General features: G+C 42.5%; 1 protein-coding gene and 1 long non-coding RNA gene across 2 annotated transcripts in view; one reads left to right on the top strand and one right to left on the bottom strand.

The window, feature by feature from the left end:
- The window catches only part of BRF1 (BRF1 general transcription factor IIIB subunit), a 212,905-nt gene that overhangs the window by 182,268 nt on the left and 8,222 nt on the right, over window positions 1–22,415 (top strand). The window lies entirely within an intron of this gene.
- LOC138770841 (uncharacterized) overlaps window positions 19,904–22,415 on the bottom strand; it is a 16,980-nt gene continuing 14,468 nt past the window's right edge. Inside the window, exon 3 of the long non-coding RNA XR_011359514.1 lies at window positions 19,904–20,288. This is a non-coding gene — a long non-coding RNA (uncharacterized lncRNA). The remainder of the gene's footprint in view (window positions 20,289–22,415) is intronic.

Genomic DNA, 22,415 nt, shown 5'->3' with positions numbered 1-22,415 from the left:
CAAGGATTTAGGTCTTTGGTCTACAAGAGAACAGGCAGGCGCAATGATGTCAGTATGGCTGCCTGTGCCATCCTGCTCATTGTTCAGGCAGGAAGGGGCCTGCAGTAGCAGAACATAAAAATGGGGTTAGATGAGTACTATAGGTAAGTAGGGGAGTACTATTTTTTTTTGTAATCTTGGGGGCTCTGTTACTTTTGGAATACATTGGGGGCAAACATATTGACACTAAGGAGGACCTCTGCTTTGGCACAGTTATTTTGAGCGGCACTGTTCTTGGCACTTATTTTGGCATATAGAAGGTCAGGTAAGAAAGCATAGTCACCAGTCTGGGTCACACACTGGAGAGTCAATAGGGTCAAAGCCTAGGAGAGTTGGTACAATACAGAAGCAAACGGACAGAGAAGGAATCCAAAACACTGTTTCCAGTCAGTGCATGGATTAAGGGGACATCACACCTTATATACGATGCCTAGTAGAGACTCCGTCAGGATTTGTACAAAATCGAGCCATTGGCTTTTGAATTCCGCTGTCTGTCCGCTTTATGGAGAAGATGGATACAGCCTGAGAACCACCTTGAAAACATGAATACAGCCATACACCATAGGCTGTATCCATGTTTTCCATGCAGTCCCCAGGCTGTATGCACCTTCTCCATGAAGTGGGCAGACAATAGGATTCAAAAGCTGATCTTTATTGACATGCGATGTATATATGTCCCGATGTTGTTGTGTGAATTATATGAAAAATTTAATAAAAATTTTGAAAAAAAAAAAAAAAGAAAAGCTGATCGTTCAGCTGTGTGCAAGCCCTAACAGAGTCTGCTTCACTCATTTCTAATGCTGAGGCCTTATTTCCATGTCCCCAATTCTACGGATGAGGAAGCACGGCATCATGTATCAATATCAAGGAACGGGGAAAGCGTTTGGATCTATGTGGCACTGTAGTGACAGAGCCGTGTGACTGCCTTATTACAGTGCCATGAGGGCTCATACACTTTCCCCGCTCCTGGAATGATAATGATGATGCTGTGGGGGGAAAGAATCTACTACAGGGCTACCCTGTCTGTAGTACATTGGATGTGGGAATAAGCCCTAAGGAACCACAATAATGCTCAGGCAGCAGGGGGGGCTGGCCTAAGTAGATGTTGCTGAGGTGGGGTTGAAAAGGGGGTGGGGGCAGATTTATGGATGTATGCACTGTCCCTTTAAACCCACATGAGTGCACATGTCCCCTAGGCCAGATCTGGAGGTGCTGCTGTGGTGGCAGGTAGTCACAGAGCTGGGCACAGAGCAGGACCTGTCGCTTTGGGTAGGAGGTAGGACAGATTAATAAATGTGGGTCGGTGTGTGACCCCTGTTACTGTCAGGGACATTATCTGCATACATTAATTTTCTCCTTTTTGTTTTTCAGCAGTAACCCTTTTCTTTTAAGAACTCAGCAGAGACCCTAATAATGCCCCACTTCCCCATTATCTTGTAACAACTTTGTTCTAAGTATATCCTGATTTCTACTGCAGACCCCCCCCCCCTCTCTGAGATTCTTCATGTCTCTCACAACCATGGATCGCTGATTGTCATATTACTTGGAGGGACGCTTCAGTTCTCTCCATAAAATCTTAAAACTTTACTTCAGCCAAAAATCACCACTTTACTGCATTCACTTTATATGATGTAATTGTAAATGGTGCTTTTTGCTGCTCTTTGTGCTCCAGACTTCTCCCACCTTTAGCTTTTATTTCAGGAAGTAGGTGTCCATCATTTAGCTGCTTTTTGTGTCATTGGGTCGTTGATGTTATTCTAGAGGAGTGCTACCCTCTGCAAGGCAGTGCCTTTATATGAACCGCTGCAGGTAACACGGCAGATGTCCTCAATGTACCTTCCACACCTTGTACTGAGATCACTGATGTGAGTGCGTAAATCAGTCATTGTAAAAAAAGATTTGCAAGGACTTTAATGTGATCTTCTGTATCAGGGAACCCACTTAGCATTGGCCAGGGATACATACTATAGATGAACGGAGAATTGCTTTACTGCTCTCCTCCTTGAGAATTCTGGATGAGAATCTGGTCTTATGTGGGTGAAGCTTCTCACCAGCCCCTTAGTAGCATCTATATTCTCTGCATGAGAGCACCTGCATTCATTTTACATGTTATGGAGCTGAGTGGTTTGCACTAAATATCTTTGTTTCCAGCTGCAAACATTGTTAGTATAATGTTACATAATGCATCCACTCCTTAGCCGAAATCTGCAGCTAAATTTAATAACAGTCAGCGCACACAGAGAACAATGGGAGAGTGAACCGCCAGTGAGTCATTGTATTAGATGTGTTTATACATCAGGACTTATGGGACCGCAGAGAAAGGCATTCCACGGTTTCATCACTGGCGCAGCATATGTGAAGAGAGAGATTGCTACACGGCTAAGGCCTGGATCTTCTTAATAGCCCTACTGCTCATTCACAATATAGATGTAGCAGAGCTGAGTGTTATTGCCGGTATATGCAAATAATCCTATTGCAAAATGAATAATTTAACTCTGCTACATCTGTACAATATTAGCTTTAAAATAAAAGTAGACAGTTTTTATATACCTTTTTATGCCATAGTGTGCAGAATAGCCTTTCTCCAAAAGGAAGAGAGCTCTCTTGTGTCACCTATTAGAGGTAGAGTTAATGCTGGGCCCTAGGGGATTAAAAGCCAGAAGGAAGAGTCACCCATACACAATGTAGCCCTCTAAGGGTTGACTTGTAGGTATGCCATCTCCAATCGGTTGTGCCAGGGAGCTCACTTCTTTCTGGAGGAGAGCTCGTATTTTCAGCCAGTGAGTATTAAATAGTCTGTAAGACTCCACATACCAGTTTGTGCTTTCCACAATAAGAAACTTTACTCCCACAGCAGTCCAGCTAGTATAGGTATCCCCCACTATAATAACCTATGCAGACCTCTACATCTTTTTGTGGTGCTATCTTGTCATGTATGGTAGAAAATCCCATGCGTAGAATTACATGCATTGTACTCACCCCTTGCTACATAAAAAAACATTACAATTTAGTATCTAGAAAAATTGCATTCACATGTCAAAAAATCTCAAGTATTACTTATCAGCTGCTGTATGTCCAAAGCAGTAGCAAATCCCCTATAGAAAAACCTCTCCTGCTCTGGACCGTTCTCTTGATTGGTGGTAAATACACCTGGGTGAAATACCCCTTTACGGGTGCGTTCACACATACAGGATCCGCAGCAGATTTGATGCCGTGTCCAATTATTTAGATAAAATCTTCTGAGGATCCGCAATGTGAAATCCGCTGTGATACCGTACGTGTGAAGCTACCCTTAAGAGGTTTGTCGTCCACTTTTTAAAGCTCCAGGACATCTGTAACCATAAGACATAAACACTAGGGCTTCTCTTCTCTTAATAAAAAGAATTTCTCATAAAGATAGATTTACATCTAGGTACATACCTAGAGACCATACACTAGGTACTACTCTGTGCATTTCTCATAGCTGATGGGGTTTAAGCAGCAGGCATCTCTATGGGGTGTAATGATTATACAGAACACTGTTCCCCATTGCTGCCAGCAAGTGCAACTAATGTTTATGCTCTGGGCTGGCTGTAGGGATGTGCGGCTGCATAGGGGAGCAGTACTCTCCTGATACGCAGAGGGCTCTGGCTGCACTTGGCAATCTTCAGGGTAAGCAGACTGTCTGCCCATTGGCGCCCTGCCACACAATCATAGGGTGCCAATAGGTACCATTGTTTTATGATTTAGGATTTCAGGGAGAGGGCATGAGAAGAGAACTGTGCACATGGTGCCATCTAACCCACGGCCAACACTGTAATTATGCTGTTATAGATGGATGATATATTATGACTGACAACTCTGAATCTACAGCTAAAAGCCTCTTTCCAGATCCTCTGTCTGTATTTAGTGTTTCCTTCTGCATAGTGCCCACAGGACTGAATATAAATAACGCTCCCAAGTTTATAAAGATGGCCGCCACGGCTCATTTCCATATCCTCCTAATGATGTGCGCTGTAAATAACACATAAATTAATTTGCATTGTGCTAATTTAAATATCAATAGAAACGAATATAAAATTGCTAATTAGTGACCATTTGCAGAGAAAACAACTGCTACTTTTGTGATCACAGTGGATTTCTTTTCATGGATCAGTAGCATGAGGAAAAGACGCCAAATTCCTAACATTGTGTGTTTAACCCATTATCTGCAAGCTGTGAAGGCCAGAAATAAAAATGAAATGTTATTTTTATTCTACTGTTAACATACCCTTGAGGGTGGTAACAAGGGATTGTTTTTCAGCCCCCTTCTCATTCTGTTCATTTAAGGGTTGGGACCAGGGCTGGGTTGTGTGTCGCCAGTACTCACACAGGCACTTCCTTTCTCTTAGTTGTCTGACCAATCAGATGACCGCACTTGCTCTTCTCAGCTGTGCTAATGATTGTACATTGTCCTGGTGGATGGTTTACAGTATAAGTGACATGTGGGAAGAAGAAAGAAATTAATTAGAGGAGAAGTCCAGGGAAAATTTCATGAAAGTATTGTATTGCCCCCAAAAAGTTATACAAATCCCCAATATACACTTATTACAGGAAATGCTTATAAAGTGCTTATTTCCCCTGCACTTACTACTGCATCAAGGCTTCACTTCCTGGATAAAATGGGGATGTCACAACCCGACTCCCAGAGCTGTGCGGGCTGTGGCTGCTGGAGAGGATGATGGCAGCGGGATGGATGCTCAGTGTCCCTCCAGTGCCCTGTGTCCCTCAGTGTCCCTCTGCCATCATCCTCTCCTGCAGGCACAGCCCGCACAGCTCTGGGAGTCGGGTCGTGACATCACCATGTTATCCAGGAAGTGAAGCCTTGATGCCGTAGGGTTTTATCCTGGTGCCTCTACTAGTAGATGGAGCCGAAAGACAGGCATTGGACAGCAGATGGCAGGGGAATGTGACAACTAGTGGCCACTATTCTAAGGCTTTTTTTCTGGGCTACATAGTAATTTTTCTTTACTGAACTGTGCTACAAATGTGTTAGGAATGACGTAGGCTATCACACAGAGGGATGAAATAACAGTGACCATTTAAAAAAAATATTCCCTGGTCCAGTACAGAGAGCATTCTAATCCACAATCAGTTTTGGTAAATTAACTTTTATCTTTTTATCCTTGGTAAATTAACAGGAGATTCATAAATATTCCAACCTCTTTTCAAGTTTACAATGTGGTTTTAGTTTATAGAGTAAGACATAACTCAGCCCAGTATAGCCCATGACCTTACAATATTGTGTTGGGTTCTGTGTTGGCTTCCATCAATTTAAATGTGAATTACCACAGGATAGAGCATAACTAGCTGATTGGTCGGGACTCTGCATCCCTTGTCCTATAACAATAATTCCTTTATATAGCACCACCTGATTCTGCAGTACTTCAAATAGAATCGTGAATTTTTGTCCCTGTCCCTATTACGACTCACAATCCAAATTTGTCTTTCTGTATGTTTTTGAATGTGGGAGGGAACCGGAGTGACGGAAGGGAACCCACGCAAATAAGGGGAGAACATACTAACTCCTTGCAGATACAGTAATACCTCTGTTTTCGAACGCTTTGGAACTCGAACTGCTTGGTATTCGAACGAAAATTTACCCAGAAGTAGTGTTTAGAATTCAAACTTTGCTTGGTTTTCGAACGTTTTTCGAATGTTTTTGCGAGCGTGGATGGTGGGTTGTACCTGGCGAGTTAAGCAGTGGTGAGGCTTCACATACAGTACAGTGCTGTATAAGTGCTGGAGTGCATATACAGTGCAGTAGTAGTACTGGCAGTGCACCACCATCTCCCATACATTACAGTGCTTGGATGGGGGGGACGCTATACAGTAAAGCATGGGTGAGGAGTTGGTGACTACTGTACTATAATTGCTGGTTCTGATGAACATTTCTTATGTTTAATGTCCTGTACAGTATAGTGCTGTTCTGTACTGTAGTGATTATACTGGGCACTTTTCAGTGTAATAAATGAGTATTGTAGGTAATTATTGGTGGCTGCTGGAACCAATTAATCACATTTACATTATTTCCTATGGGAAGACACTGCTCTGTTCTGTTCTGCCTTCCGGAACCAATTAAGTTCGAGAACCGAGGTACCACTGTATTGCCCTTGTGAGATTTGAACCCAGGATCCCAGTGCCATGTCCAATGAAGGGTCACACGCTTGCTCACCATCCAGCTCACACTGCATGGGACATATGAAGAAAGCTGAATGCTAGTTATCCTCCGAATAGGTGATCACTATTATTCTTGGGATAAGCCCTTTAGACTATAAAGTTGTTAGAGGTCAGTTCAGAAATAAATGGGCATGGCTGCTTTCTTCCAGAGACAGCACCACTTTTGTCCATAGTATCGTAAGCTTAAAAGAGGAGTGGAAATGAAAAGCAGCCATGTTGTTTTTTTTTTTTTTTTTTTTTTTTTTTCATACAACCTATTGAAGGCCTCATTATAGTTTTAGCAATTGTGCGATTCTTCTTTCCTCCAGCATCTTCTCAGAGGACTCCTGTTCATACAGTAAATGTGCTGGCTGTATAGGACAGTTATTATGGCTGTCTCTTGTAACCCTATAGTTAAGATTGCATCAGTAAAAACCACAAAAACCAGTAATACTGGGGTGTGTGTCTGCATTATGGTTGTCTAAAAGCAAACTTATTCCGTACAGATGTCATGCCAAGAATTGCAAAATGTATGGAGTTGTCTCAAAAAACTTATATCTGAAGTAGGTGTTACAAGTGCTTAAAGGGGTTTCTTTTTAAGAGCAAAAAAAATTAACTGCTAGCTGCTCTTACTCACTAAGTCCCCCTGAGTATTTTGAGCTGTCTCCTGTCTTTCAAGCTGCTGGCATTTCTGAGTTACAAGCTTTTCTAAAAGCCGATCTATATCCAAGCTAGGAAACTACATTTCCCATCATGCATCTTCCTGATTGGTCCATTTGGGTACCCGCCCCCTTTGCTTTCTTTCCTGCCCACTGCTGTCATTACTATTGCATAGTAAACACAGGACTGTTTTTTTTCACAGATTTTGCATCACATAACCCCAATATGTATTCCATACTAGCTGATGATGCAACAGAGCTGACGAGCGCATGGTGTAGCAGAGCTGACACATGCACGGTGTAACTATGTGCTGCATATTTGGAATCTGTTTACTTATGGGTTGGTGTGTAGTGTAGGTTTAGATCTCTGCTTGCTGACTGTGAATGAGAACATTCTAGTTCCATCCAGACTCTTAGAACATCTATACCACTTACAATATACAGAACTGTGACACAAAGACAGGTACATATGCCTGTACTCACTGACAGCTTTTCATATTACAGAAACCTAGGCTCAGGGACACATGTCAGTCTATGGAAGCAGCACAGGTGCATGGAGATGCAGATTATGTCTCCTGGGGGTCAGGTTACCAAGTGAATAGCCAAGCTAAGATATGTCTAATATACACGTATAACCTAAGGTGACACTGGGAAGTGGGATTGTTCAGAATATAGTTTTTGTTACCTGGATAACCCCTTTAAGGTCTCAGACACTACTTCAAAGGGAAACTCACAGAAAACATGTCCCAAACTTCTTACATGGCTACATAGCTGTGTAAGCAGTGAGGCTATTCATATATTGTAGTTGTCCGAAGTTGCAATTACCTAACAGTGTCAAAGAGGCCTGGTCATGGGAGTGGAGTACCCTGGCAACACCTCTTTGACACTTCAGAGATTTTTTTTTTTTAAATAATTTTTCTCAGTGATTGCAGCCTCAGACCACTACATTAAATGTATGGATGGTCTTACATCTTTTCTTGCTGCCAGTTTACTTTGAATAGCACTGCCCTATACACTGAGCCTCCAGAATAGATGGTCGGTGTATTGTATTACTGTAGTATGACTATGCTCTGCTGAAGTGATGGCAGTATACCTGGAGCCTAAGTCTATATTTGTCAGTACTCTTGGGTTGCTCTGTATACAGGCCTCACCTCGCACCAAGTGTCACTTTAAAAAGTCCCTGCTTCAAAGTGAGCGTTGTTCCATGCTGTGCCTTCATTATGTGTTATTTCTGTACACTCAAATAGCGGAACAAAAGTTATTTGGTAGATTACTTAGTGCAGCGAAATGTTCATAATTCTCCTCATGATAACAGAGCAGCTGGCATCATTTCAGACCTTGGAACACACAACCTTGATATCGCATCATTATGGATGAAGAAACATAGACGGTTCACGAGAGAGAGGAATGCTGCATAGAGGAGACGCTATAATAAGCACACGTCTTCCTAGCGCCACAGAAAACGAAAAAACTCGTAAAACGCACCTTCGGTTGGTAATACTGCAGGGGAAACATCCTACAATTACAGTAACTGATGATTTAATAGCCCAACGTTGTTATAAATGGACTGAATCAATGATGTATTATACTTTTATACTATTTTTAGACTTAGGGGGACACCATGATAACTGGCTGTATCCTCCAACTGGGAAAAACCTGGCAGTTTCCTGGCACCACCACAGGAAAAACGAGAGATTGCTAAAGGCCCATTAACATCAATAGTATGTCTGTCGAGTGCTGGGTTGGAGTAAAAGCCCTATTACACAAAACGATTATCAGCCGTATTCTTGTGTAATAGAGGACAACGATCAGCCGACATGAACGATGTCGGGTGATCGTTGCAGTCATTTGTCTTTCAACATGTTGAAAGACAAACGACTAATAAAGCAGCGATCTGCTACCGTTAAATAGGAGCGGTGGCAGCAGACCACTGCTATCTGCCATGGGCTGTCCAGACGATCTAGCGATCACCCGGGCTGCTCACCCGCGGGCCCTCTGCACTCATCTGCTTGCTGCCAATGCGAGTAATAGTGGCGGCAGCGAGTGGGGAACGAGGAGCTGACAGCGCTTGTTTGCTCCTCTCAGTTGCCCCGTATAAGGGCCCTATTCCACCGGACGATTATCGTTTGCATAATCGTTAACGGTTAACGATCTCAAACGACCGCTATTGCGAAAGACCTGAAAACGTTCACTTATTTCCATGGAACGATAATCGTTACTTGTGATCGTAGTTGCGATCGTTTTTCTTCTCTATTTATTCGCTATTGAGTTCGTATCTATTGCGAACGACCGAACAATGTCTTTTTCAATGCGAACATTTTGCGAACGAGCAACAATAAAAATAGATCCAGGTCTTATAAAGCGATCAACGATTTCTCGTTCGGTCGTTAATCGTTAACTGCATTTCAACCGAACGATTATCGTTTAGATTCGAACGATTTAACGATAATCTGAACGATAATCGTCCGGTGGAATAGGGCCCTAATAGAGGCTTAAGGCTGGTGGAGGCCCCGGGCAACAATTTGGTTGGCGACCCCCCCCCCCCCCCCCCCAGTCTAGTAGTCAAGTCCAGGGACCACCAGCACACTTGTCACATGTTATGACTAGGGTACTCGTCTATGGACTGGCCCACCAGAGGAGGAAGTTATGCTGCGTTTACACGGAACGATTATAGTTCGAATTTGCACAATAACGATCGAATTTGAACGATAATCGTACGTGTAAACGCAGCGAACGATAATCGTACGTGTAAACGCAGCAAACGATCAAACAACGAGCGAGAAATCAGTTATTTTGATCTTACAACATGTTCTTAAATCATTGTTGGTGGTTCGCAAAAAATTAGCAGATCGTTCCGTGTAAACAGTCGTTCACTGATTTAACCTATGTGCGAGATAGGCTTAAGCGATCGCAAAATGATTTTTCCGTACGATATATCGTTCCGTCTAAACGCTAATCGTTCTAAAAAAAAAAACCTGTTACTTTGAAATCGTTAATCGTACGATCGGGTGATTTATCGCTCTGTGTAAATGAAGCATTAGACAATTCAATTACGACCCCCATCATGCATTACATTTTAATGTGTGTTCAAATGTGTTTTAAATAAGTTAGCAAAGAGTTAGGTACATTATACTGCACAAAGGCTCTGTGTGCTATAATAAGCATAGCTAGATTTGGTTGGTTAAGGTATACAGACAGAACAGAACTGAATTTGTGTGTTAAAGGAAACCAATCACCACTAAATCGGGCCAGTAACATGGCATAATACAGCCAGACACAAAATACTCTCTTTCCACATTACCTGAAAGATGAATTTGAAAACTTCCCAAGCTGTATTACTGCTATGTAGCCATGTGGGTGGTCCTCCGGCACTAAGAATATTTGTCTGTAAATAAGCCTCTCTGGGCGTGATTCTCTATGTCTGAGCCCTCAGCATCATGGAGGGGCCCAGTGATGACGTTGGCGTACAGGGAAGATTACAGGACAGACCATCCGTGACATTGGGCGCTCTGCCACAGAGAATCACACCCACGTGTTTACAGACATTGACTGTATCATGCTATGTTACTAGCTTTTGCTTTTCCGGCATGTTTATTAATAAACATGTTATGCTTACCTCTCCCCGCGCCCCTCAGTGTCCTGCTGCAGTGCCTCTGGTCTCCCCACTGACTGAAGCCCCACCGCTTCCAAGACACATTCATCTCGGGAGTGACAGTCCGCTTAGCCAATTACTGAGTCTGTCTCGGAAGTGGTGGGTCTTCAGTCACTGCAGCAGGACACTGGGGGAGCAGGTATATACACACACACACACATACTAAACACCCACCTTTCTGCTATGTGGATATGTGGAGCCTGCACTTTCTTCCTTGACAGCACTCCCCTCACTTGCTCTCCACCACCCCTTAGGGCCCTATTACACGGGACAATTATCATGTACAAAATCGTTATATCGTTTGAATTTTAATGATAATCGTTCTGTGTAATTGCAGGCAACGATTGAAAAATGGTTTGTGTCGTTGATCGTTGATTTACATCTGACCCTAAAATCATCGTTAATCGACCACTAATCGTTGGCTGTAATTCCACATTTGTTCGCTCAAGTTCCACATATTTTCACTAATCGTTCAGTGTAATTGCACATTGTTCATTGTTTTGCTGGGATCAGATGGAGTAAACGATCATAATCGTAACTAACGACTATCCTTCTGTGTAATATGGTGTATGATTATAGGTTAACGATAAACAATCTCGTTTGCGATCATTAATTGTTAAAAATCGCTTTGCCTAAAAGGACCCTAATGGTACTTTTACACAGAGCGATAATTCGCCCGATCGCACGATTAACGATTTTGAATGAACAATGTTTTTTTCATAACGATCAGCGTTTAGACGGAACGATACATCGTACGGAAAAATCGTTTTGCGATTGTTTTGTGATCGCTTAAGCCTATCTCACACAAAGGTGAAATCGTTGAAAGACTGTTTACACTGAACGATCTGCGATTTTTTTTGCGAACGATCAACGATGATTTGAGAACATGTTGAAAGATAAAAATAAAGGATTTCTCGCTCGTCGCTTGATCGTTCGCTGCGTTTACACGTAGGATTATTGTTCGAATTCGATTGTTATCGTGCAAATTTAAACGATAAATCGTTCCGTGTAAAAGGACCCTAACTCTGTGGCCTGACAGCTAAGCAAACTCCCAGAGGCTGGAGGATGTGCAGCAGGCAATGTAAGTAATGCTGCACATTCTTCCATTCTGTCCTGAACCAAGTCAGACGCCTCCTGACCCTGCAAGCTCAACTCTACTATGTTGTTTCATTGTGGATTTTGGGTCCCATCCGATGAGGCGTTCACATACTGATTGATTGATTTTGGTGCTGCTGCTATCTAATGTTTTTAATAGAGGACCACCCCACTTTATGAACTATAAATTCCCTAATAGTTATATCAGAATGAGTTTTATAGACAGGACAAACTCTGTTAAGTTACATTATCCATTAAATAACATCTCACCAGCAAACATGAGTCATGTCATTCAGCCATTTCATAGATGTTTCTAGGAAAGTTGGGGACAACCTTTATGGACCAGTAATAGTGGCTTTCTCAGAAACAGATGTAACCAGTAAATAGTCACATGGATTTTCTAGCTGCTTGATAGAAGATTATTTAAAAGTTTTCTTGGATTTCTCTCTGTTTTACAGATACAGAATGCGAGCTATTTTTTTTTATACATATCTCCCATTAGGGGTCCATTTACACAGAAAGATAAACTGATTATCTGCCAAAGATTTGAAACCAAAGCCAGAAATAGATTTAAAAAGAGGAAAAATCTCAGGCTTTTCTTTATGACCTGATCTCTGTTTATAGTCTATTTCTGGCTTTGGCTTCAAATCTTTGGCAGATCATCTGTCAGATAATCTTTCTGTGTAAATGGACCCTAACCTCTATTGGTGTTAAGGCCAATCATCGGGAAATGAGCACTCGTAGGCCAGCGATCATCTGATGAATGAGCAAACGCTCGGCACTCGCTTGCTGCAGCCATTTACCCGTGCAATTGGGCCTTTATCTAAAAACCGTGTAAAACTGCACCGTAAGCAGGTCGGAGGTAGTCCTGGAGTTGTGACCCGCATCTTTCAGGGAAATTCTACTAATATACCTTATGGTAATAACCCCTGAAGTCTGCAGGCTATATGGAAGGTGTCGCGTGCACGCTTCGCCTTGATCAGACTTGTACATGTGAGAACAGCTCTTCTGTGTGAAAATTGCATTTATTGAAGTGTTCCTGTAACAACATTTACAGCAGTAAAGAATCGCCTGAGCTGCCATGTAATGCTATTATCCAGCCGTACATTATTGTGAGAGTAGTAGGCCATGAATGGTGTGTGGGTGATATTTATAACCTGAGTGTCTGTGGATAAACTCTGCTGTGTTACCTGGCCCTGTATTGATGACACGGCCAGGCTGACGGATTGGATGTGACAGTTTTATTTCAGCTTCTGTCTTTTCATTTTGGCCTCCTAACAACCATCTGGCAGTAGGAAGGCCGCACTTGTAACATGGCCACACACTCGCTGGATATTACAAGCTTTGTGTCTGCTTCCTGCCACCCGCCAGATGAGCCAGAAAATTGTGAGGTTCATCTCATCAGATCGCCTGTCAATCTGTGAAATCACGGCTAATAGCATGCAGGGCGCTGTGTGGTTACAGAAGGGGCCAGAATACCCATAGCATACAAGTAACAAGGATCGTCTTCACCCCTTGTAATTACTCCTTGAGAAGACACTGGGGCTCGAGGGGTAAAGCAAAGTTGCTATGCCCCTTTATCCCCTGTGAGTTATTTTAGTAAACACATTAATGGCATATTAGTAGGATATTCCAACATTGTCAGTGGAAAAAACAGCACTGGTATATCAGTGGCATGCCGGATACCAACGGCACCCAACAGATCCTATTGACTTAAAGGGGTTGTTCACACTTAGTAAATGGAGACAGCGGTGGTGCTGTTTTTGCATGACAGTAGCTGTGTTTTTTCTTATCCTGGTTATCCCTTTTAATGAAGATCTACAGGTTTCTGGCACTGTGTCCAGCCACTCACTGTTTTGCTAGGTATTTTTGACACATAAGCTGTGTAACTACCCCTGCGGGGAAGATATAATGAGGTATGTGTTGGGTTCAATCCCATTTTTGCAAAAATCTGCATTTAAAGGAGAAGTCCATCGAAAATGAAAGATCTGCTAAAGTTGGGGAGATGCAAGAATATAATAAAGAATTTATACTTACCCATCCCTGTGCCATCTGCCATCAGCCATCACAGCGCTGTTTCACGGCTCCTGGACTCCCGCCGGGCTCCTGCCACATCATGACCTGGGCTCAGGGATGCCTGCTCAGCCAGCCAGTGACTAAGGCAGGACACCTCAGCAGTCACTGATTGGCAAAGCAGGTACTTTCCTCCAGGTTATGATGTACCAGGAAGCTGGGAGGAACTGAAGCTTGGCAGCGATCAGAGAGCTAGTCATGCGGCACTGTGGGGTCACAGGGACAGGTAAGTATACATTCTTTATGTTCTATTATGTTCCCGCACCCCCTGCCTTCAGCAGAGTTTTTATTTTGGCCGCACTTCTCCTTAAAGTGATATCTGGGAGAAATGCCCTATGATGCCACAGCAGCACCATACAGAATATAAGTGTGATGAAGGCTTCCACTAGATAAGTGTTTCGCAATATGTGGCTTTGCAGCTGTTGAAAAACTACAACACCCACCATGCAGTAACAGCCAAAGGATGCCAAGGCATGGTGGGACCTGTAGTTTTGTAATGGTTTGAGAGCCCTGGGTTGGGGAAGACTGCAGTAGATGATGAACATTGCTATATCAGGCTGTGAGTGTTACTATATGCCGAGCCCTGGAGCAGTGTACTTGTCCACACCCGTCTACTGCTGAGCGGCTTCTAACTTCTGGCTATGCAGCAGTTAAACTTTAATCAGAGTTTGTTCCCCGGAGCCTGCGTCTGATACTCGCTGATTTCATTACGTGTCTGTTTTTGGATGATGTGATTTGTTTGTGTATTCTAGATCAGGCATTAAATACTTATCCTATTAGCATGACATTTGCAGGGTTTGTGGAGCACTAATTGTACCGACATAAGGGATCCGCACACTGGAGGCCGCTACTTGGTGAACACTTCCCTCCTCTATCTGTTAAGATACAAGGAGGCCACAAAGCATATAAGTAACAGATTTAGTTATGAGTAATAAAGTCATGTCCTATGTAACCCTAGATGGCAGATTCCCAGGATGCAACAAGATAAATGAGCAAGTCAGGGACAGCTTCAGAGACTGCAGGAAACATTAGTCATTGGATTCTCTATTCTTCCTGCATGTGAACTGCTTGATGTTGTATGGTGTCATGAGTGGGAATAGGAGTAGATACAAAAAGGGTTCCTGTATATGGTATATTACATGTGAAATAAATCCCAGTACCCTGCTGAAGGGTTTGCCTGTCCCATCAGTATCCAATATGTGCATATCAAACCTAGTACAGAAGTAGCAGCTCACACAGCCTCCACGGATATCTTCTAATGGTCAGCATTGGTCATGTAGTTCAGACTCCCACCCACTGCCATGTATAGTATATCCTAGTGATGTATTGCATGTGGTTGACCTTCTTGTGTTGTTTGCTTTTTTTTGTTGTATATACCATAGAGGGAGTCCGATTCTCTAGCATGTCTATGTCCCTTATTGCAGGACTCCTACATATGACACTTTGACTCCCAGTAATAATCATTTCCCTCAAAGTTTTTTTTATAGTGTTGCCTTCTAGTTCACCCATTACAGGCTCATGTCACACCCTACATTGGCGTTATTCCCTTATGCCCCACTAAAGAAACAATATGTTAGGCAACGATTAATTATAATTGTACGAGCCTTTAAGGTGTTTTGACACGTTCACAGCATTAACTATGGCAAGACGTTGTGTACAATGTGGGCTTTGTGTTCAGTGCATATATCCCACACACCTGCTTATCCTGTATGAATTACAGTCTTCAGGATTAATGTGTTATTTCCCCAGGATTATTGTTCTTTATTGGACAGGAATGCCAGCTTCATTGACATCTTTTAGGGCAGCTATATCCATAGGTTACCCCTGGTCCTGTAGTGAGGGGGAGGAACAGATTCTCGCCAAATTTTGAACAATCTTCCTGATCCTAGGCTGAATTGACCCCCTTAAAAGAGGCAGTCCGTCTCAGAAACCTACTCCTTCCTAATGTACTCTACTTCCCACCCGGGGACCACCAATGTCCCCTATGGGTGGGCTTCAGTGGAGCGATTTGATACCAACACAAAGAAATTGCATATGGGCATTTAATTCCCTGGGTTTAGTTACGCGGCAATGTGCTAAGCTGCACAATGTAACCTCCAATATAGCCAAGGTCAAATGCAATCCCCATAAATCAGATACTTAGACTATGATGTATTCAGCATTGACCCACAACATACAGGTAAATGCCAATGTATAGAGTGTAGACATGGTCAAGGGGGTTGTTCAATAAGTGCTGGAAGACTTTTTTTTAATAGAAGTAAATTACCAATCTCTGGCACTTTCTCGCACCAGTTGATTTGAAAGTAAAAAAAAAATGGTGAACAACCCCTGTAATGTCAGATATATACATTATGCATTAAATATACTGTTTAATACCAGCCAGATAAGAAATAAAGCCAGTGGTACTTCTACGAGTTTCAACCTACTCAGGGATTTCCTTAGGGGATATGTGGCCATCCGGTCAAGGGGTATAAGGCATAGATATGGCGCCCAAACTCCTGTTACCACAAAGATGCAGATTGGCACATATGCCTGAGTACAATTCACTTTATTTCTCATTTGGCTGGCATTGAGGGGTTATATTAAGTACATGGTGTGTATATTAACACTGTAGGGTTTGAAGTAGGGTAGATTAGGAAGGGGTAGGCTTCCGAGTGAGACATTTTTAAGGACATCGATTCCCCCTAGGATCAGGGAGATTATTGACCACAATAGGGCGAGCGTCCATAGGCCCATGTCTTCCCTTCCTGCCCCCCCCCAATACAGAATCAATGGCAGATGAGGTGACTATCCTATCTGACTGTATCTAGCCCATGGTGGGCACATGTATATTTGGTTGGTGTGTATCTATCTCAGCGCTTCTACAGACCGATTTGTAGAAGTGCTGAGATAGCGTGAAACAGCTGTAACCGGCAACGCACATTGTTTTTTCACTGGCGTCTTACCTGCTGTTGTTATTGGTTCGTTTTTATCAATAAAGGAAATGGCTTTGCAACAAACGCTATGAGTGCCGCAATATTTCTATGCTTATACGTTGCGAAGTTGAATATTTGTAATATATGTGTCATTGAGAGTCTGGTGCATTTTTAGAATATACAGTGTACAGTATTCATGTTGGCCTTATTTACTAAGGTCATAGCCTTCATTCATAATGAAGCTATAATGCACACAGAGTCCATTATACAGTATATATCATTATACCTGTGGTCGCACAGATGCAATACTAATAAACCTGCTGGGATATTGCACTTGAGATGTATCTTGCAGAATCTCTGACTCTTCTTCTTCTATAAAGAGACCTTTACCTATATAGTCAGGAAATGGTAATCCGGAGAGAACATGGAAATATATGCAGCGTGGCGCTTCTATCCCCAGGCGAAACATTAGCATTGGAGACTGTAAAGTAATTCTGTTCCCTAAATTATGACCATGTTTATGTGACCTCCTTTTGTTCTTTGTGTTTGTGTCTTATGTACCTGAGCAGTGTGATTTATGGCTGAACATGGCCTCTGCTTCTGTACATGACAAATCTGGGCTGTTTTCTCTGCAGCTACATTGCATTGCAAATCCTTGTCTTACACCCAGAGATGGCAGCTGGGTTATGGGTCCTATGTGGCCGCACATGCTAGGCATAGGCCAGGTGCAGCTACAGTACCTCATATTCACCTCCTATGAATTGCCAGTCGCTGTGTGGTTTGGCCCTTTATGGCAGTTCTATGTGCATTGACCCCTGCTACAGAATTGTCCCCCAATGGATTACACTGTTGCTTTCTTTGATCAGATCTGATAGACTGCTATGTATGAACTGTGCGTCTGCATTACCGTAGGGATACAATGATTACAAACAAGCAGCAATACTTATTAATGGGGGAAACCTCATTACCATGTCCATGTAGGGGACAATCGGCTTCTATAGCTTTCCAGTTTATTCTTATGAACAAACACACAGACATGGACGCTCCTGTCTGGTATCTTCCTGGGGTCATTCTGTTTTACAGCTCCGTTCGGCTTGGGATGAGCTCTTTGCTCTACTTTGAAATGGAATTTTAATCGCCGATATTGATGCCATTCTTGTCTTTTTCCCAGACATTTATAGCTATAAAGGGCTGAGATTATGCAGAACATATGGGCCTGCGGTGAGCTCATTTTGAAATGCTATGGGGCCCAGCGTGGTATTTTTTTTTCCAAAACTCATTTTCCAGCTGGTAAAGTAGCTTACGTTGTATTATATAATCATGTGCAGGACTGACCGGCAGCGGGCACAGGCGTTCACATCATAATGATTGGAATATAAAGCTCTGCTGACCCATAGCAACTACAGTGAAACCTCTCCAAAAGACCACCACCTTATCCACACCGGATTAAGCATGATAGATTTTCAGTCATACATTTTCTTTAACCACTTTTCAATGCAGTTTTGGGTGGTCCTCTCGAACCGGGTTCACTGTACTGTAGTTTTTTCTTTTTTTCTCTTTTCTTTTTTTGTGCATTTTCATATGTGGTGGACCACGTTGCTTTCTATTACTAAGTACTTAAAGGAGAAGTCCAGCTGTCCCTTCCTAGTCACTGATCGGGTGCTCCATCAACTAGGTTGTGACGTCTGCTGTGAAGGAGACCCTATAGCCCGAAGGGGCTCCCAGAGCAGCAATCCAGTGCTGCAAGGGCACGGGGGTATAGAAATTTTGTTTGTGTTTATATTCCCCTCTGCCATTTTGAAAAATGTTTTAAAGGAGAAGTCCGGCAAATTTTTTTTTATTAAAGTGTTGTATTGACCGCCAAAAGTTATACAAATCACCAATATACAGTTATTGCAGGAAATGCTTATAAAGTGCTTTTTTTCCATGCACTTACTACTGCATTAAGGCTTCACTTCCTGGATAACATGGTGATGTCACGACCCGACTCCCAGAGTTGTGCAGGCTGTGGCTGCTGGAGAGGATAATGGCAGGGGGACACTGAGGGACACAGGACACTGGAGGGACACTGAGCATCCCTCTGCCATCATCCTCTCCAGCAGCCACAGCCCACACAGCTCTGGGAGTCTGGTCGTGACATCACCATTTTATCCAGAAAGTGAAGCCTTGATGCAGTAGTAAGTGCTGGGAAAAAAGCATTTTATAAGCATTTTTCGTAATAAGTGTATATTGGTGATTTGTATGACTTTTGGGGGACAATATAATACTTTAATAAAAATTTTCACTGGACTTCTCCTTTAAATCGCTCGACTTCTCCTTTAAAGGAGAAGTCCAGTGAAAATTTTTATTAAAGTATTATATTGTCCCCCAAAAGTTATACAAATCACCAATATATACTTATTACGGGGAAGTCCCTGATATGATGGGATATCTACTACATTACCTGGATCAGATCAGCAACATATCTGGGTAAAGCAGACCATTCAGCGCACAGACAGAAGACAGTATGCTAGATCTATCTTCAGTGCTGGATTCACAGCTTACATTGCTCAGTACTGCCTTATAATGTCCTAAACACTTCTGCTTCTGAGGGTGTGCTATAGAGATACAGGGGAACTGGATCCCCTCTTCTATTTGCAGTGTATGGAAGACATAATTGGGGCTAGTCTCCAATCAGTAGATAAAAGAAAGCTGACACTTAGAAATGGAGTCTGCAGAGGTGAAAACTGGTGAAAATGTCATATACAAGTTATATCATTGCCAGATATAAAGCTATTCGTCATGTACACACATAACAGACCACCCTGAAAACTTATCTGAAACGACATATGCACTAGCGGGACCCTCTGTACTGCACTACTGCTCTTAGGGTACCTTTAAACAGAGAGATTTGTCTGACCAATTTTGGAAAAGAGGAGAAATCTCAGTCTTTCCTTTATGACCTGTTCTCTATTTATAGTCTGTTCCTGGCTTTGGCTTCAAAAATCTGTCAGATAAATCTCTGTGTGTAAAGGCACCCTTAGACCTGTTACATCTATTGAACTGCCTGTGTATTCGAAATGTAAACTCCCATCCACAAACATTAGCTAAGTGTCGCCCACTAGTGATCAAGTTTTCATTAGTTAGAGCTGAATATCTTAAAATTACTAGTAAATAGGTTTTCAATGAAGAATATCTAATAGCCTGGTGTATTTATGAGGGGTGCTTTATAGAACATGAATCGTGTGCCGCCTGTAACATGATTACTTCTCCAGACTTCTCCGCCAGTAAATACGGGTTTATGGAATGCACAGATCAGACGTAGAATTTTATGTAGTCTATATAGTATTCTCTTTATAGCCACCGCAATACAGCTGTATTTAATGCCGCGGTCCTGACTACATTGCGGTTATCATGTGAGCGACTTTATATCTAGATATAAACTATGTGGGAAAAGTGAGAAATTGCAAATATTTTTCTTTACTTGTCTTGTTCTGATCTCGGGCAATAGCGCATTGAATGAAAGTCCAGAGGTGCAAGTAAAATCGTGTCTGCTATTGAAACTGCTCCACACTTCTGACAGACTGGTAACAGCTTAGCCAAGCTCCTAAAATGCTCCGAAAGTGCTCTCTGCGGCTGTGTATTTTAATATTTTCTTCATCATGCGGCTGCAATTTCTGATGTAAAGACGACGGCTCCCTAGAATACAAATCAGAGGAGTAAGCTTTGTACAGACGGTTACCAGAAGTAAGCTAGTGCTCCCCAACTACAACTTCCAGCATGCCCTGACCGCTAAAGGCTTTAAATGTTTTAAAATTCTAAATTCCCAATCCCTTTTTCACCCAACATTAGGATGATTTTACTATATACATCCAACATTAATTTATAGACAAATTTAGACTAGACAGTCCAAAAATGTGCCAGATTTATTACTGTTTGATGCATTTTTAGACTGTCTAGTTTAAAGGGGTACTGTGGTAAAAATATATTTCAGATCAGCTGGTGTCAAAGTAATGTAGATTCGTAATTCTACATCTATTTAAAATTCTAAATCCGTCCAGTACTTATCACCTGCTGTATGCCCTGCAGGAAGTTGTGTATTATTTACAGTCTGACTCAGTACTCTCTGCTGCCCCCTCTTTCCATGACAGGAACTTTCCAGAGCAGGAGAGGTTTTCTATGGGGATTTGCTGCTGCTCTGGACAGTTTTTTTTTTTAATAGAAATAATTTACAAATCTACATAACTTTCTGAAACCAGCTGATTTGAAAGAAAAATATTTTGCCGGAGTACCCCTTTAAGGTTGCACTCAAACCACACCCCTTTCTGCTGAGCCTTGGTGCAAGTTGTTTAAGGGGGACTCAGGAGACCCACATACACACAAGATACTTATAGGCTTTTTCTGCAGGAATTGGTGGGCTTGGCTGGCTTTTTTTGTAATGTGTATAGAGGCCGTAAAGAAAAATATGGCTGCTTTCTTTCACTCTTGTCCTCAGTTCAGGTGTGGTTCTTGCTCATTTTTGGAGCCGAGCTGTAATACCACATACAACCTGAGGACGGGGTGGCGCTGTATTTGCAAAAAAAGTAGCTGTGCTGTCTTTGATAACCCCTTTAAGTATCAGGTCTGGATAGGACAACTAACAGGAGCATTAAATAACATATGGGAGACCGCACAGATACAATAATGTAACTGAATAAAAAGCCGCCTACACGCTTGATATATACATACACCTAGTGTATAATTTCCATAAAATCCCCTCCCGTCCTGTCATCCACAAGTACAGAAGAATGTGAATTGATTGTAATTGAGGTTGTACCATAGTTAATGGTATACTCCTTTACAATGGACACATTGACAGAGCAAGAATGTTAAGAAATTCCCAAAGCCTTTTTCTACATTGTTCGGGGGCCTTGTCACAACCTGCTTCTCTCTCTGTAATAGCTTCCAAATTATAGCAGTCCTTCCCCGATTTCAATGTTTTCTTTGTTAAACAGATCAGTCTGCCTTCTCCTTTCTCCCTCCTTTCCATTTTTCTCCTCCTTCATTCTTTGCAAGTCAGATAAAGTGAATTAAGACGGGCTGGAGAATGGAAGCCGCTGCAGGTTGGCCCTATTCAGTAGTGATGCAACGTCCTCTATCACTCTGAAGAACGACCCGGAGCTGGCACATTACAGCACATCAGCTCTGCGCGGTTGGTAGGTACAGCAGATGTAGCTGTGGCAGCCAGGAAGATAAGGTACCATATGGCGGCCATGGCAGCAGCTGCTCGGCTTCCCAAAGGTCAGGACATGGGGAAAAAGCAATCTAGCTCTGCTCTTGTTAGGTGAAACTGGGAAGAGCCTGTCAGGTCCCTGGATAACCACTCATTCCTTCCTATGGGAACACCTTAATAAATGTTTGGAGTTCCTAGTGCACAGGCTACATTTCTTACCAAGTATTATCCCTAGTCCCATTGAATAGGACATTGTTGTAGTTCTTGCACAGTGCGGAGCTGGAAGCACCATAGGGTAAATAACTGGAGAAAATCTGTAAAGATAGGCGAGTACAGCACTGAGAATTCCCATAGACAATGCAGTGAGCGTACTCGACTGCTGCTTCATTCCATCAGGAGTTTCTGGAGTCCTATTCGCCACAGTGCTTCTCAAACTGTGAGGCGCCCCCTAACTGTTGGGGAGGCAGCTGGGGAGGGATAGTTCATAAAAGTGACTATAAGCTGCACGGTCCTTTCCCTGACTGTAACAGTCTCTGGTTGAGGAACATTATTGACTCTTTAGGTACTTATCTAATGTCATATAGAGATTAGGAGACAAATGGAGGATAGACTGA

This window comes from Dendropsophus ebraccatus, chromosome 13 (genome assembly GCF_027789765.1).
Source record: "Dendropsophus ebraccatus isolate aDenEbr1 chromosome 13, aDenEbr1.pat, whole genome shotgun sequence".
NCBI classification, from domain to species: domain Eukaryota; kingdom Metazoa; phylum Chordata; class Amphibia; order Anura; family Hylidae; genus Dendropsophus; species Dendropsophus ebraccatus.
This window is presented reverse-complemented; position numbering and strand designations above follow the sequence as displayed.